Below are 17,106 nucleotides of genomic sequence, written 5' to 3'. Positions count from 1 at the left end.
CTACCCTACATCTGATCACTCACAATTATTATTTTTCTCTAACTTTTTTCACTAATTTTCCACAAAATTCGCTCCCCGGAGCGCTACCCGGTTCGCTAACCGAAAGCTAACCTCGCGGAATTTTTTTAAAAAAAAATTTTTTTCCGCACATATAAGCCTCCTCAGCCACGCTCAGAAAACCTAGGGGGTCAAGATAAGTCTACCATGACCCCTTCTACCCATTCTAAACATTATTTGCCCTCCATCTTGTATCTTAATGCGAACGAAACACAAAATGGTGGACTCCCGTGACGCTTAAGGTTCGCTAACCGGGCAGCTTCCCGGAAAGCGGTCCTAAAAAAAGGCGGGAAAGTAATTTACAGAATAACGACTAGAAACACTCTCACCAAATATAGATTAGCTCATACTACATAACAATCCCTTCCATTCTCACAAATTTCATTGAAATTCCATTTAGCCATTTAGCCTGTAGACCTCTCCAAGTACCGTGAGGTAAATTACTTCACAAAACACATCTGAATTGTTGGAATTGACAACCAATGAAAATGTTACTTTCATTTTCTACTTTTATTACCTGACATTTGATTGGTTATATACCTGTATATATATAAAGGGAGAGAAGGAAACACAGCCATTTTGACTACTACTTCTTGTTGTACCTCCTATTTCAAAAGCTTCAAAAAACTTCAACTTCTTTGTGAAGGTAAGTTATAATTTAATATATTGTGCACTATGACTTAATATAGTAGACTTTTTCTGCTACATATACACTATCCCTCTGTAGTAGTAGTGTCTTGGTTAAATCACATACACTTTTTTTTAGTCCTATTTCCACTCTCATACTATACACTGCCAAAAGATAAATTCACTGATAAAAACTGCCTATCTAAAATTAATCCCAACAGTGCCCTATCTCTACTAATATATATTTTTTTAATCCAAATTTCAGGCAAAATGGAAGGCGAGCAGCAAGTTTCATTTTCGATTGAACTGAAGGAGAGCAGCCAAGACAAACTTGATGACTTTATGGATGACAGTAGAGACCACGAACTTCTACAATGTGTTGAAGCAGTAGACAACTTGCTTCAAAATGAAAAACAATTACACCCTATAATAAATTATGACATTTCTGACAATGAAATGTTAGAAAATTTAATAAAGTATGAAACACAATCATAATAAAAAAAAAAAATAAATAAAGAAAACAAAAAAAAACAAGAAAAACAACAAACAATTAACATACAGTATTAGAAAAGTCTTTCATTCTTTTATCCATAAAGTTCGCTGCCCAGAAAGCTATCCGGTTCGCGAACTTGGCGCTTACCACGCAAAAAAAAATTTTTTTTTTTGGACCCTCCTAGGCCCTTTTAAAACCTCCACATAAAACCTAGGGGGTCAACGAGGATCTACTATGCCCCCTTATGGTAATTTCCCCCTTTGTTTTGGCCTCCTCTTGTCTCTCGATCCTACCGAGAGACAAGATGGCGGCCGCTCCGGACTGTTTAGAATGTTGACAGACACCGGAGGGCCAATCAGCTTCTCATCGCAAAGTTCCGTTACGCGAAAGGTTCGCTAACCGGATAGCTGCCCGGAGCGCTGTTACAGATATATATCTTGATTTAAACGTTAATTTCTCAAAATCCACTGAAGCACATATATTGAGACCTAGCAAAGGCACATCGGGCTAACAGTCCCTACAATTTTGCCAAGTTTCGTGAAAATCCATTCAGCCGTTCGGGCTAAAAGTGAGTCCAACCGCCCTATGGAAATTAACATGGGAAAAAGGCGTTTTGGGACCCCCCTTTTTTCTCGGCCCCCCCTCCACAAAACCCCCCCAAATTTTCAAGGTCTGCTCAGAAACAAAATGTGCCATTTTCCTGAAAATTTCAGCCAATTCCGTCCACGAACGCAAAAGTTATTAGGCATAGAATTTTCAGAAATCCCATAGGGAAAAAATCCTAACTATATATACCTACTGGCGACCGCCAGTAGGTAATATATATATATATATATATATATATATATATATATATATATATATATATATATATATATATATATATATATATATATATATATATCCTACTGGCGGTCGCCAGTAGGTATATATAGTTAGGATTTTTTTCCTATGGGATTTCTGAAAATTCTATGTCGAATAACTTTGGCGTCTGTGGACGGAATTGGCTGAAATTTTCAGGAAAATGGCACATTTTGTTTCTGAGCAGTCTCTGAAAATATGGGGGGGTTTCCTCAGGGGGGGGCGAGAAAAAAGGGGTGTCCCAAAACGCGTTTTTCCCATTCATTTTTCCATAGGGCGGTTGGAATCACTTTTAGCTCGAACGGCTGAATGGATTTACACGAAACTTGGCAAAATTGTAGATTTGGTTTGCCCGACGTGCCTTTGCTATGTCTCAATATATGTGCTCCAGTGGATTTTGAGAAATTACCATTTTAAAAAACAGATATATCTGTGACAGTGTCCCGGTTAGCGCCCCGGTTCGCGTACCTGACGCGTAACGGAACTTCGCGAGGAGAAGCGGATTGGCTCCCCGGTGACTGTCAACATTCTAAAGAGTCCGGAGCGGCCGCCATCTTGTGTCTCGGTAAGATCGAGATACAAGAGGTGGAAAAAACAAAGTGGGAAATGAGCATAAGGGGGCAGAGTACATCCTCCCTGACCCCCTAGGTTTGATGAGGGGGCTTTAAAAGGGTCCGCGGGTCAAAAAAAATAAATTATTATCGTTTTTTTTTGCGGGGGGAGCGCTCGGTATGCGCACCGGAAAGAGGTCCGGGAAGCGTAATATTTGGAAAATGGGATGAAAGAATGTTCAAATATTGTATGTGATTGTTCTTTTTTTTTTTTTTTTTACCAAGATGTAGGTACCAATGCAGAGTCTAAAAATAAAAATACTTTGTAAATATCTTGCATGTTGTTTCAGAAGTTATTGTGGTATATGGAATTCATAGCGTAGTCTGTCAGGAAAGCAGAAACAGCATGGAGGCAGGAGATGATAAAGAGATGTTAAATACACATTGGAGATAATATAGTGGGAGAAAGGAAGTAACTATGAGCAAACTTATTATGTAACACAAAAAAGTTGCACAGTATATTTAAAGTCTGATTTTACAGTATAATCAATTTGCTACTAGTTTACAAAATACATATAAAAATGAATAATGTCTCAAACAATTTTTGAATTATTAAATAAAATTTTTTTTTCCTGATTCGTTTTCAAAATTAAAAAGAACTTCTAATAATTCATTGTCAGATTTTTTTTCATTTTCAATTAGGAAATCTACTGATTCCACACATTGCAGAAGTTCAAAGTCCTGTGATTCATCATAGAATTCAGAGTCAATTTCTGTATCTGTGTTGCTTCTTGCAACAATTTCCAAGTTAGTTTTGTTCTCTCCTTCCATTTTTGTGCTGTAAAACGAATTTTTAAAAAATATATCAGTACAGATAGGGCAATGTTGGGTTTAAGTACAGACAGGTAGTTCTCGTTCCGGTGCCTACTCGACTCACGGGTTCACACTCTGCGACTCTGGGCAATAGCTTGCTTAATCTCCACTACGGCCCCTCGCGGCGGGATGCCTGGCTTTCACCTTGTGGATACCCTGCTGGGGTTATCTCACAGGGGAATACCAGGACGAGTTCCCAAGGCAAGCGCCTTGATGCCTTCGGGTGATACGTGCGCTATATAAATCGCAATACATTTGTTTTTTTAAACAGTGATTTTATCTTTGGGCAGTGTATGGTATCAGACTGGAAGTAGAAATATAAAAAAATGTATGTGATAAAGCCTAAGTTAATTCTTAATTATACAAGACAAGCCTAACTCCATCCATAACTAAAACAGAGATGTCTATCTTATTCTATAACTATTACAGAGGGATAGTATATAACTATCAGAAAATGTTTTCCTAATTAACTTAAAGTGCAGAACATACTTCAGTTTTTAAAATATCATCTTACCAATCAAAAAGAAGTTTAAGTTCTCAGTTGAAATGCACTTGATATGTACTTCAGGAAGTAGCAGTCAAAATGGCTGTGTTTCTCTCTCTTTCTTTATATATATTCAGGTACATAACCAATCAAATGTCATAAAATAATAGAAGATATTGAAAGTAGCATTTTGATTGGTTGTCAATTCTAACACTTCATAAGTGTTTTTGTTAGGTAATTTACCTCAGGATATTTAGTCAGGCTTACAGCATAATTTTCTCAATGGAATTCCATCAAATTTGGGTAAATGGTAGGGACTGCTATGTAGTAGGCCCTATTCTATATTTGATGAAAGTGTCTGTAGTAGTTTTTCTGTAAATTACTTTCCCACCTTTTTTTATCGAGCGCTTACCGGTGCGCTCCCCGGTACACGAACCGGCAGCGTTACGGGAGTCCTCCATTTTCTGTATTGGTAGAATTGAGTCATAAGATGGAGGACAAAGATTGTACGGAATGGGTAGAAGGGGGCATGGTAGACACTTTGTGACCCTCTAGGTTTTCTGAGGGGGGATTAGGACATTGAAATATGCAAAAATAAAAAAATGGAATTATTGAAAATTTCGCGGGGGGAGCGCCCGGTACGCGCACCGGTAAGCTAACCGGGGAGCGTACTTTGGTGAAGAAAAAATAAATAAAAAAAGATAAAGGTTTTGAATGATTAGAGGTAGGGTAGCTCTGAAAAGTGCTATTGTGTTCTGTGACTAATTTAGGTACCTACAAGTAGGTTCCAATGCACACTTTTAAATAAAGGACGAATATTCTATTCCCTTCATCGGAGAAGTGTACACCATTTCTTCTGTAGATGTGTTGAATGTTGGAACGCAAGTTATTGTTGTATATTAAACCCATTCCATAGTCTCTCATGTAAGCAGATACAGATTTATTCACATGTTTCTGTGCTTTCTCAAATTGTGGAAAAAAAATAATTTGACCACTTACATTTTTGTCTTTGATATATATTGGAATATACCAAGGCAGTTTGGGGAAAAAGTGTCATTTAAAAGAAGAATATATTTTACAGCTTTTGATATTTGCTATTAAAAAACCATTGAAATTCACTGAAAAAACCATGGGTTATAGACCATATATAGTTAGGAATTAGCATTTACAAAACCTTGAAAATTCACTGAAAAAACCATAGGTTATAGACCATATATAGTTAGGGATTAGCATTTACAAAACCTTATTTTACTCGCACAAAACCATTGAAATTCGCATATATAGTTAGTTGCACTAACTATATATCGCGCACCCGCAATCCACTGCTGATGATGTCACATATTACATCATTCATGACATGGTCAGTGACATCACTGATGACATCACTGATGACAACATCCAGTGACTGTATGTTTCTGTAGATTTAAAATATGTCTTACATATTGAAGAATGAGTGGATGTATAAGTGTCTGGATGAAGGATTTAGTAGGTGCATGACTGATTGTATGAGTGAGTGATTAGATGTGTCTCACTGAGTGCATGGGTTAGTGACTAAACTGTCTTAATTTGTACATCATTATGTCTGTTGTTCGGTAAACTGCTGCATGTGTTGATCAGTAGCTATATGAGTAACTATATGGGTTATTGATTGGTTGCCCAAGTATTTGTATGGGAGACTGAGTGTGTGTGTATGGGTGGCTGGGAGGTGTGTGACTCTGTGCATAGATGTGTGAACAGTTGATTCACTAGATGTATTGGTTCAAAAGTGCATGTGGAATTAGCTGTATGGGCGGTTGACTGTGTGCATGAGTGTATTGGTGAGTGAATTGATATCTTAGTGCTACATGTCAAAGTAAACACATATGTAAAACACAGTACATGTGAGAGTTGACATATATAAATAACTGTGCATAAGAGCCAGTGAATGTGTGAGTGGCTGTATGGATCATTGTGAACTTGTATCAGGGATTGTATAAGAGAGTAAATATGTGTTAGTATATGTTTGAATAAGTAAGGTGTGTATAACTGTATAGTTGAGGAAATAGAGGTGTGATTGATTCTTTGCATGACTGACTAGGTGTGTGAGTAACTCCATGGATGAGTGACAGTCTGTGAGTGTCTGTTTACACTGATTGTATCTAAGGTTATATTAGAGTCTGAAGAGGTTCATCGTATTATCACATGAATGATATCATCAGTGATGGGATCAGTAATTTCAAATGAGATGTCAGCAGTGATGTCAGCAGTGATGTCATCAGTGATGTCATTTGAGATGTCATCAGTGATGTCATTAGTGATGTCATTTGAGATGTCATCAGTGATGTCATCAGTGATGTCACTGACCATGTCATGAATGATGTAATATGTGACATCATCAGCAGTGGATTGCGGGTGCGCGATATATAGTTAGTGCAACTAACTATATATGCGAATTTCAATGGTTTTGTGCGAGTAAAATAAGGTTTTGTAAATGCTAATCCCTAACTATATATGGTCTATAACCTATGTTTTTTTCAGTGAATTTTCAAGGTTTTGTAAATGCTAATTCCTAACTATATATGGTCTATAACCTATGGTTTTTTCAGTGAATATATATATATATATATATATACTTATATTCACTGAAAAAAACGTAGGTTTCAGGCCTGATATAGTTAGGAATTAGCATTTAAAAAACCTTAGAAATTCACTGAAAAAACCATTGGTTTTAGGGGTGTTATATTTAGCTGGACATTTCACTCATACAAAACCATTGAAATTCCTCCAATATAGTTAGTTGTAAGAAACTATATCTCGCGCACCCGCAATCCACTGCTGATGATGTCACATATTACATCTTTCATGACATGGTCGTTGACATCACTAATGACATCTCAAATGACATCACTGATGACATCACTATTGACATCATCCACATGACAATCAGATACACCTCATCATACACTAGCGTAACCTTTCATCACTTATTGTAAAATACAGAGTGCCATATTTGAAACCATTGACACACCAATACAAGTTTCTAAACACCCACTCAGTGATTCCTGGATCTATACACACATCAAATCAGTTACCTATAGATTCACTCATACATGATGTCAATGATCAATAGAACACTGTCAAATATACTTATACACCTATATCGACATTACACACTAGCACACATCCTACTCACTTATGCAAACAATGGATCATACTTACTTTTACTTAGCTACAAACTTATACAAACACCACTTCATCTATTCATATAGATAATAACTCATACTTAGTGTGTTATAAAATCACGATTACAAGTATACAGCTATCCATACAGTCACTCATACAATCACTGAGTCTTATGTATACTTATTTATATTCAACAACTGACACATACACTGGCTTTTATGTTTCTAGTTTGTTGGACATGTACCATTGAGACATATATTTGCTCATCACCACACCCATAAGATATTCACTCACCCAAACAACTGTTATAATATGTAGTTTTAACTTCATATACCTACTGAATCAACTATTAACACATCTTTGGACTGTCAGTGTGCCCCCCACCGAACCACACACACATTCACTCTCCCATACAAATACTCAGTTAACTAATCAATAACTAATATAGACTTTCACATAGCTACTAACCAACTGGTGCAGCAGTTTACACAACAACTGACAAAGTAATACAGATATTCACAAAGTTTAGTCACTATCCAATATATTTATTGAAACACTATAAATTGTTCTGTAGGTTATGCTTAGGGTGTATGATGGGTGCGTATTGTCACGCACGATTGCTATGCGACCTGTACTTGACTTCAAGCGCATCGCAACATATACGTATCACGCCACACCGCGCGCGTTTCCGCATGACGTCATGTATGCGTTCAACGCGGTGGGCGCACAACTTCTGTGAAATGTTTCGATATAAAAAAATATATATGTATGTAATATAAATCTTAAGGGCAAAAAATAATATTCTTTTAATTTTAATAAATGTATATTACTTTTAAATGCAATTTTGAGAAGTAGCGCTAGATGCGTGCTGCGTGTACGCACCCAACGTGGATCACATGTGACCAAAAAAAAGAGATTTATTTGGTTTATAACACTTACTGTTCTAACTATTGAAGAACCCCACCTATTTCAATTACTCTTCTTAGACCTTAATTACGAGAAGACCTATCCTGAAAAGAACGTCACTTTTTGTTCATTGGAAACCTGAACTTCTTTTTTAGATTCAAAGATTGCGACACCACTGCAAGAATCATCTGATTCTGATGATTTTGTTACTGAACAATTTCTAGTAGAACCTCACCCTCCCAAAAGAAACACATCTATCGTATGGAAATGTTTTACTTTTCCAGAGGGGCAAAAGAAATGTAATGCCACCAAAGTAACATGCAAGATTTGCCAGGCAGTACTGTCCAGAGGAGATCCAAACAAGAAATACTCCTGTGGCACGGCTAGTATGCGCAAGCACCTCCAATCCATGCATCCCATCAACTATGCTCACAAAGAATGTAGAAAACTGCGCCAAAATGTACCTCAGCCACCGGAAATACCAAGTACCTCTGCAGCATCACCTTCAACATCACCACCAGACATATGTCCCCAAATTATGAAAGTTAGAAGCAGTGCATGAAGTAGACCTAGTTTGCAGAGCAATTTATAACCATTAATGCTAGTTTTTTTTTTATTCCCTCAAAGTTCATGGCTTTTTTTGTCCTGTTGACTTTTTTTTCTTTTTAAAAAAAACAAACAAAATCTAAAAATAAAAAAAAACATATAAAAGTAAAAAAATTAATGTTTTTTCAGAACTAACTACTCTGGTTAAAGAAAGAGCTAAATGTATATACTAGTGTGTGAAAGTTTACATACATGTATACATACTGCATAATTGACTAAAGAATGCATTTGTCATATATGGTAAATGTATAGCTGCACAACTAAAAGGAAGTGATGTACCATGACACTGTAAGCTCTTTAGCTACAGCATGCTGAGCTACTTCCGAAGCACAGAGATGCAACATATGTACATAAATATGTTGGAAGTCTGTCCTTCCCTCTGCACTGCTGCTTAAACTGCAGGCATGTGGTGATACACGCACCCTTGCACCATGGTGCAAGAATATCTGTGTCATGTGGTGGTTTTTTTTGTCTTCCTGCACAAAAACAATGAGTGAAGTCATTTTCCTCCTACAATGTATGCTGTGCATTGTAGCATATATTATAAGAAAAAAATGAGGAGAAATGAAAACAATTCTACAGCAGATTTACAAGCTCTGTGCGCCACCAGAACGGTACTTTTTGTGACGTACTGGCTGCGCAGGTGGCTCCTCCATATTTACAAGGAGAAAAAAAGTTATTCTGTGTGACTATTCCTTCCTTCTAAATACGGCCCCTTCATACGCAGCTCTTTACGTATATATATATATGTATTACATCATTCATGACTTGGTTAGTGACATCAATGATAACATCACTGATGACATCTCATATGACATCACTTATGACAGCATCCAGTGAATATGGTTTGGTTTGTTATTTAAATATGTATTATATATATAGCAATCTGCATTGAAGAATGAATGGATATAAAACAATCTGGATAAAGGATTTAGTAGCAGTGTGATTGATTGTTGACTTGAGTAATTTATAGTGTCTTGTTAAATATGTAGGATAGTGACTAAACTGTGTGAATATCTGTATTACTTTGTCAGTTGTTCTGTAAACTGCTGCACCAGTTGGTTACTAGCTACGTGAAAGTCTATATTACTTATTGATTAGTTAACTGACTATTTGTATGGGAGAGTGAATGTGTGTGTGGTTCGCTGGGGGGTGGCTGATTGCCCAAAGATGTGTGAATAGTTGATTCAGTAGGTATATGACATTAAGACTAAATGTTATAACAATTGTTTGGGTGAGTTAATATCTTTATGGGTGTGGTAATGAGCAAATATATCTCTCAATGGTACATGTGCAATAAAGTACAAAATAAAAGGCAGTGTATGTGACATTTGTTGTATATAAAGAAGTATACATATGACTCAGTGATTGCATCAGTAACTGTATGGATAACTCTATACTTGTAATAGTGGTTTTATAACACTAACAATGAGTTACTATCTATATGAATAAATGAAGTGCTGTTTCTATAAGTGTTAGGGGTAGTGTTTTAGGGTGTAGGGTAGTGTAGTGGTGTTTGTGTAGTGAACGGGTTGTGCTGGGGATAGATTTAGGGTTTAAGGTCGTGCATTGGTCTTTGTGTAGAGTAGGGGGTAGATTTATCATTTAGGGTAGTACACTGGTGTTTGTGTAGTGTAGGGGGACGTGCTGAGGGTAGTGTTTAAAGGTTTAGGATAGTGCAGTGGTGCTTGTCTACTGTAGGGGGAAGTGTTTTAGGGTTTCAAGTAGTGCTGTGGTGTTTATGTAGTATGGAAGTTCATGCTGGGAGTGGTGTTTTAGGGTTTAGGATAGTGTAGTGGTGTTTGTGAAGTATAGGGGTTGTGCTGGGGGTATGTATTAACATTACACTATGACCACCCTAAGCACAATTATCAGTAGTAACCACCAAAAAATTCCAGGTGAAGTAATCAGTAGAATGCTACGAAAACGTTTATCAATATTAAATGCTTCTAATCAAGTAAAATTCAAATCATCACATGCAGTGGGCCACAAATGGTAATACCACAGCAGTAAGTCTCCCCAACTTAGATTTAAAGTGGATAAACATGTTTCATGTGATAGACCCATAGGCCAACGCTGCAGCTTCCACATGCTTCAACACCCTCCAAATACTCAGCAAGACCTTCAAATAGCCCCACCCCCGAATCATGGAAGACCGTCACCCAAGCACTCATCACCAGCAGGCTGGACTACGGGAACACCCTCTACGCCGGAATCAACAAATCTCTACTCCATAAACTTCAGACTATGCAGAACACCGCAGCTAGGCTCATCCTCAGCATCCCATGACAAGACCGTATTACCCAGCATAAACAAGCACTCCACTTGCTCCCCATCGAAAAAAGAGTGACCTTCAAGCTGCTCACACACACCTATAAGGCCCTCCACAACACTAGACTCCAATACCTCAATCTCCTTCTACACCCCCAAAAGAAACCTCCACTCCGCTGACCAGGCCTTGGCCGAAATCCTCTGTATCCACAGAACCAGAAAGGAGGCACACCCATCTCCTACATCATGGCCAAGACCTGGAATGAACTCCCCCTCAGCATCAGATGAACCCCCACCCTGAAAGCATTCAGGAAGAGCCATAAGACCTGGCTTTTCGAATGACCAAAGCTGTACAAATTCCCACCACTTACTCCCCCAGTGCCTGGAAACCCTCACAGGTGAGTAGTGCACTCTATACATCACTAATTGATTAAATGATACGCCACCACAGTGTGTGTTTGAGTGTTATCAACAGGCCCTGCCATTGGGTTGGCTGTCTATAACTCTTAAGGGTAGTGAAATGCGCAGTAATACATTCTTTAATGTACACAGAATATCTGAGATTGGCTTGGTGTGGCTTTACCTCTGAGAGCTACTTTCAGGTTGCTGGTTTTGCTACCAGTAGCTCCTGGGCTACTAGTTGGAGACCCCTGGTATGTATAGTGAGTGGGGAATTGTATTCCCGAAGAACACATGTGAAGGTTATTACACCACTACATGCATAATACATAGCACTTTGAATCACTCTTTTCCCTAAAGCCTGGCTCATAGCATGAATACATGCTTACTGACTGAATGATTACATTAATGCAGTATATAGATAGTGATTGGGGAATTGTAGGCCTGAAGCACAGATGTGAAGGTTGTTACACCATTACATGCATAATGCATAGGAGTTTAAAGCACTGTATACCCTAAAGCATGGCTTACTGCAAGAGTATATGTACTTATGTAACTGCAGACACATCAACCACTCAAATCTTTCTCTCTCAATTTTGCCAAATGGACACTGATTCATAGTGTGATTCTAGACAAATAACAGTATCCCTTGCAGTGTATAAAGAAAAATTACAAATATTACATAAATAAATGTATTAAAACTTGGAGTAATGGAATTACATAAATTAATAGTCGGATATAAATTAGAATACTCAAAGTTTAATAGAGAGTATCTCTGGCACATGATGGAGGAAAAATAGGGGTTTAGGGTAATGAAGAATAATAAAAAAACGTTTTACAAAAACGGGAAGTTACTATAATAATAAGTTTAAAAAAAGGGGAATGGATGTTAATACTCGTAATAAAAAAAAGTAACCTATAGAAATGCTTTAATAAGAAAAACGAGTTTAAATAAAACATTTTAGAAATTATACGAAAGTTAAAAAGTATGGAAATACGCACATTTACATAAACACATGACACACTAGAACAGTGGGAATGAGAACACCTGTCAACTGAAAACGTGACTTAAAAGAGGGAGGAGCAATAAATTGATCCTATAGAGTTTTAAGTAACCAAAAAGTATATAAACCACACCCGTGGGATAATTAGTTTTGTTTCAGAGAATCAATACTGGCAAAGAAACTACGAGCAAGGTAATGATTCGGGGCTGCGGAAGCATCTTGAGAATATCTTTCATTTCCTCAGAGGGAACATATTGTTGATGTATATTTAAAAATATATCAAACATTATCTTCCTTCTAGAGGAGTTGGATGAATTTTGAAGGAGGAAGGAAAGAATATCGAAGAGAGGTAAATTATCTGAATGGGTATATGTTTGATGTTTTTAAAAAAGAAAGCAAAAATATTTAAATGATTATAGAATGTGGTATGATTACGTTTAAATGGAATATATTAACAAGTTGATGAAAGAACCATTACAAGAAATATAGGTTAATTAAGGAATTACTACGTGCAAAGTAATAATTAGGAGCGATGCCATCATCTTGAATGTATCTTTCATTTCCACAGAGGGATCATATTGTTAATGTATTTTTTAATTTTAATTTATATATACCTTTATGATCCTTCAACTGGAGTTGGATGACTTTCAACAGAGGGTTTCAAAACATAATAAAAAATATTTTATTTTAGTATGCAAGTATTTTATAATGATTGAAAAATGTAGTATAAATAAACTATCGACGAAAAACCAAAATACTTTGGAATAAAAGAGAATATTCTTTATCTTCTTGAGTGAAAATGGGCTAAAAGTATTTATATTGAGTAGTACTTTTACCAATTTTCACTCATGAAGAACAGGAGGATTATCTTCGCAAGCACTTTAAAAAAATATATATATATACAATTGTGGCTTCAAATGTTACTAGTTCTTTCCATTTTTAAAAATGATTGTTAAATGTAATATTGAAATGAAATTTACATAAAAAAAGAAAGATGAAGTAGTGAGGGAGTGTTTGTCGTAGCGCTTCTATTCTACTTTATCTGAAAGTTAAAAAAAGCCCAAACATTGAAATATAAATGATGGGGCAACACTTATATAATGTAAACATAAGGAATGAGTGCTTATGATAAAATAAAATAAATGTGGTCCAATGCGTGATACCAATGAATGAAAATATTTTTTTGCATTTCACCCATATAATGAATATAAAAGACTCAATAAAAATATTTTGAAAACATGAGCATTTTTCTTTCACGGATGGTTTGAAGAATTATACATTTAATAAAAGAACATAGTACTCCACGCTAAAGGAGAAAAGTCAGCACAATTATGATACAATAGAAAATAGAATAATATTTTTAAATACCTTTACAGTCAACAAACTTGTAAGCAGAGTACACAGTTTAAGTTAAAAACACGCCACCATAACTAGTTTTTGAAACGCATTGTAAAATAAAGTGCGTCACAAAATGGGCTACATACATGGTGAGGGTATCGTAACGTCACATAGAAAAAACAAGCCAATCAACATTAGGATCAGGAAAGTAGAGTTAACCACACAACAGCCAATCAAATGTCTTGCAAAATCTGCGCAAGGAAAGGGATTGGTCGGTAATACGTCTTCTTACAACGCTTCACAACCAATGAAAAAGAGGTGTAGAAAGTTTCTGTTTTTAACATACAAGCAAATCAGATGACCTTGCAAGTAGACGCAGCGAGACGCAATTATTAAAGATGACTTGCTTTCGCAAGACCCCGAAAGGCTTCTTGCAGAATAAGTACACACTTATCTGCCAGATCCCATTTAATGATTAACCAGGCTCTCAAGCCTAAACACGTTGGAAGTCATCTCTCGTCACTTTCTCTTTTTCCAGGTTCACTGTGAAAGTGAGTGTCTCCTTCTCCTTTAACTCCTTTCTTTTTCATAGTAATTGTTACTCATACAGTATCCAGCAAATACCCCACAGATGCAACCCCCTGGATTTGCAATAGTAATTGTTACTCATACACTATCCAGCACATACCCTACAGATGCACCCTTCTGGAGTTAGAATAGTAATTGTTACCCCTACACTAACATGCACTTACCCTACAGATGCACCACCCTAGACTTAGAATAGTAATTGTTACTCCTACACTAACCTGCACTTACCCTACAGATACACCCTGCTCTCTCTTTCAAAATCCAAACCAGATTTACAACACCCTTGCACCACTTTCGCGTCACTTTTCCCATCTTAAAAGTAATGCAATAGTAACGCAATTAACTTGTAAACCTGCCCCTATCCACATTACGAGCAAAACAAGTACACAACTCATTCACTTCTTTATCGATCACAATTAGACAGTGTTTTTTTACGATTCACAATGAACTTCAATAAATACTCTGTGCCTAATTAAATGGAACGAGTGAGTCCCTTGCTCATTGCACCATCAGGATTTAAGCAAGCCGGGCCGAAGACGGCTGTGATGCCAGAAACCGGTCCCCGGAAGATTGTTTCCTTCCCAGTATAAGAATTGGCTTGGTAGTTTTGTCTGCCCTGTTCCCATGATGCACTGGGCCAGGAACAGACTAATTTGCATGTAGCCAGGTTCTGAGCTGGGATGGTGCACTGAGCTAAAAAACGGTGATGGATCAAGCCCTGATCCCTTGACTGGGTATGAGTGTTCTTTTTAATTCAGATACTCTGTCCATCACCACCCCCTTTTCTGAATCGTTTTGTCCACCATAAGCGTGGAAGGGTATACTCAGATGTGAGTCCCTTGCTCATTGCACCATCAGGATTCAAGCAAGCCGGGCCGAAGACGGCTCTGATGCCAGAAACCGGTCCCCGGTAGATTGTTTCCTTCCCAGTATAAGAATTGGCTTGGTAGTTTGGTCTGCCCTGTTCCCATGATGCACTGGGCCAGGGACAGACTGATTTGCATATAGCCAGGTTCTGAGCTGGGATGGTGCAGTGAGATAAATAACGGTGATGGATCAAGCCCTGATCTTTGGAATGGGTAAGAGTGGTCTGCTTAATTCAGACACTCTGTTCATCACCACCCCCTTTTCTGAATCACTCCGCGAATCCAACACATCTGTAGATATATAAATGACTTTAACTGTAATTTTCTCAGGAACTACTGAACAGATTGACACCATTTGAAGCAAAAGGCACAAGTCTGAACCGAGGACTACCTCTTTGCCAAATTTGATATATTTCGGAAAGATTCATCCATCGGTGCCAAAGTTATTGGGAATAGAATGTTGCGGATTTCCTATGCATAATAGGTGCTAACTATAACTACCTACTGGCGACCGTCAGTAGGATATATATATATATATATATATATATATTCACTGAAAGAACCATAGGTTTCACACCAGTTATAGTTAGCTGGAAATTTTACTGACATAAAACCATTGAAATTCCCCGTTATAGTTAGTTGGACTCACTATAAATTGCGCGCCTGCAATGCACTGCTGATGACGTCACATATTACATCACTCATGACATGGTCAGTGACATCACTCATGACATCACTGATGACACCATCCAGTGAATGCGTGTCTTTCTGAATAATAAATATGTTTTATATATGTATATGAAAAAGGTCGATGGAAGAATAAATGTTTAAGTAAGTGTCTAAATGGATGTTTTTTTTCTTAAAAAATGATTTTTTAACTGCCTTATTAAGTGTATCTTAGTGAATACATATATTAGCGAGTAACTTTTAAATATTGAAATATATGTATCAGTGTTTCACTTTGTGTATAAGTGGCTGCATGGGTTGGTGACTGACTCACTGTTTGTATGTGTTTTGAAGACAGCATATGTGCAGGACTGTATGGGTGGATGAGTGTGTATATGTGTGTGTTAGTGAGTGAATGACTGTCTCACTAGTGTCTTTATCAGTAACTACATATGTTTTAATCTAGTATATGTGAATATTGATGTATATAAGTGAGTATATGTCAGAGCGAGAGATTGTAAGAATTCCTGTTTAAATAAGTATGTGTTTCTATAAGTGATTGTTTAAGAGAGTAAGTATGTGTAAATTTCAATAGAAGTAAAGTGGTAGTGTGTGTATAGTTCTATATGCAAATAAATGGATGTTCAATAGTTTATTTGCATGTGTGAGTATGTGTGTGAGTAACTTTTGGATGACTGTCGGTGTGTAACAGGATGTATAGGTGTATCACTACATATAATGAGTGAGTATATGTATGAGTGACTATATAGAACTGTTGGTGAATGAGTGGATGTGTATATAGATGGTGGAATTACTGAATTGTTTGTTGTTACTGGTATGGGTATCTCCATTTTTTTGAAAATGTTAATTTCTATTTTTGAATATGTGTTTCAAGGCTTACATTACACTGAAAGGAGGTCTGTCACTATGTCACAAGGATGGTGTCATCAGTGATGTCATGAGTGATGTCACTGACCATGTCATGAGTGATGTAATATGTGACGTCATCAGCAGTGCATTGCAGGCGCGCAAGTTATAGTGAGTCCAACTAACTATAACGTGGAATTTCAATGGTTTTATGTCAGTAAAATTTCCAGCTAACTATAACTGGTGTGAAACCTATGGTGTTTTCAGTGAATTTAATAGGTTTTTTAAATGCTAATTCCTAACTATAACTGGTGTGAAACCTATGTTTTTTTCAGTGAATTTCATAGGTTTTTTAAATGCTAATTCCTTTCTATATCGAGTTTCTAACCTACGATTTTTTTTATAAATTTGCTGTTTTGTGTAAGTATTAATTATTATTTAATTTTTTTATCATTTTTTCCTGGGGCGCTCTGGGTGCGCGCTCCGG

The sequence above is a fragment of the Lissotriton vulgaris genome, chromosome 6 (genome assembly GCF_964263255.1).
Source record: "Lissotriton vulgaris chromosome 6, aLisVul1.2, whole genome shotgun sequence".
Taxonomy (NCBI): domain Eukaryota; kingdom Metazoa; phylum Chordata; class Amphibia; order Caudata; family Salamandridae; genus Lissotriton; species Lissotriton vulgaris.
This window is presented reverse-complemented; position numbering follows the sequence as displayed.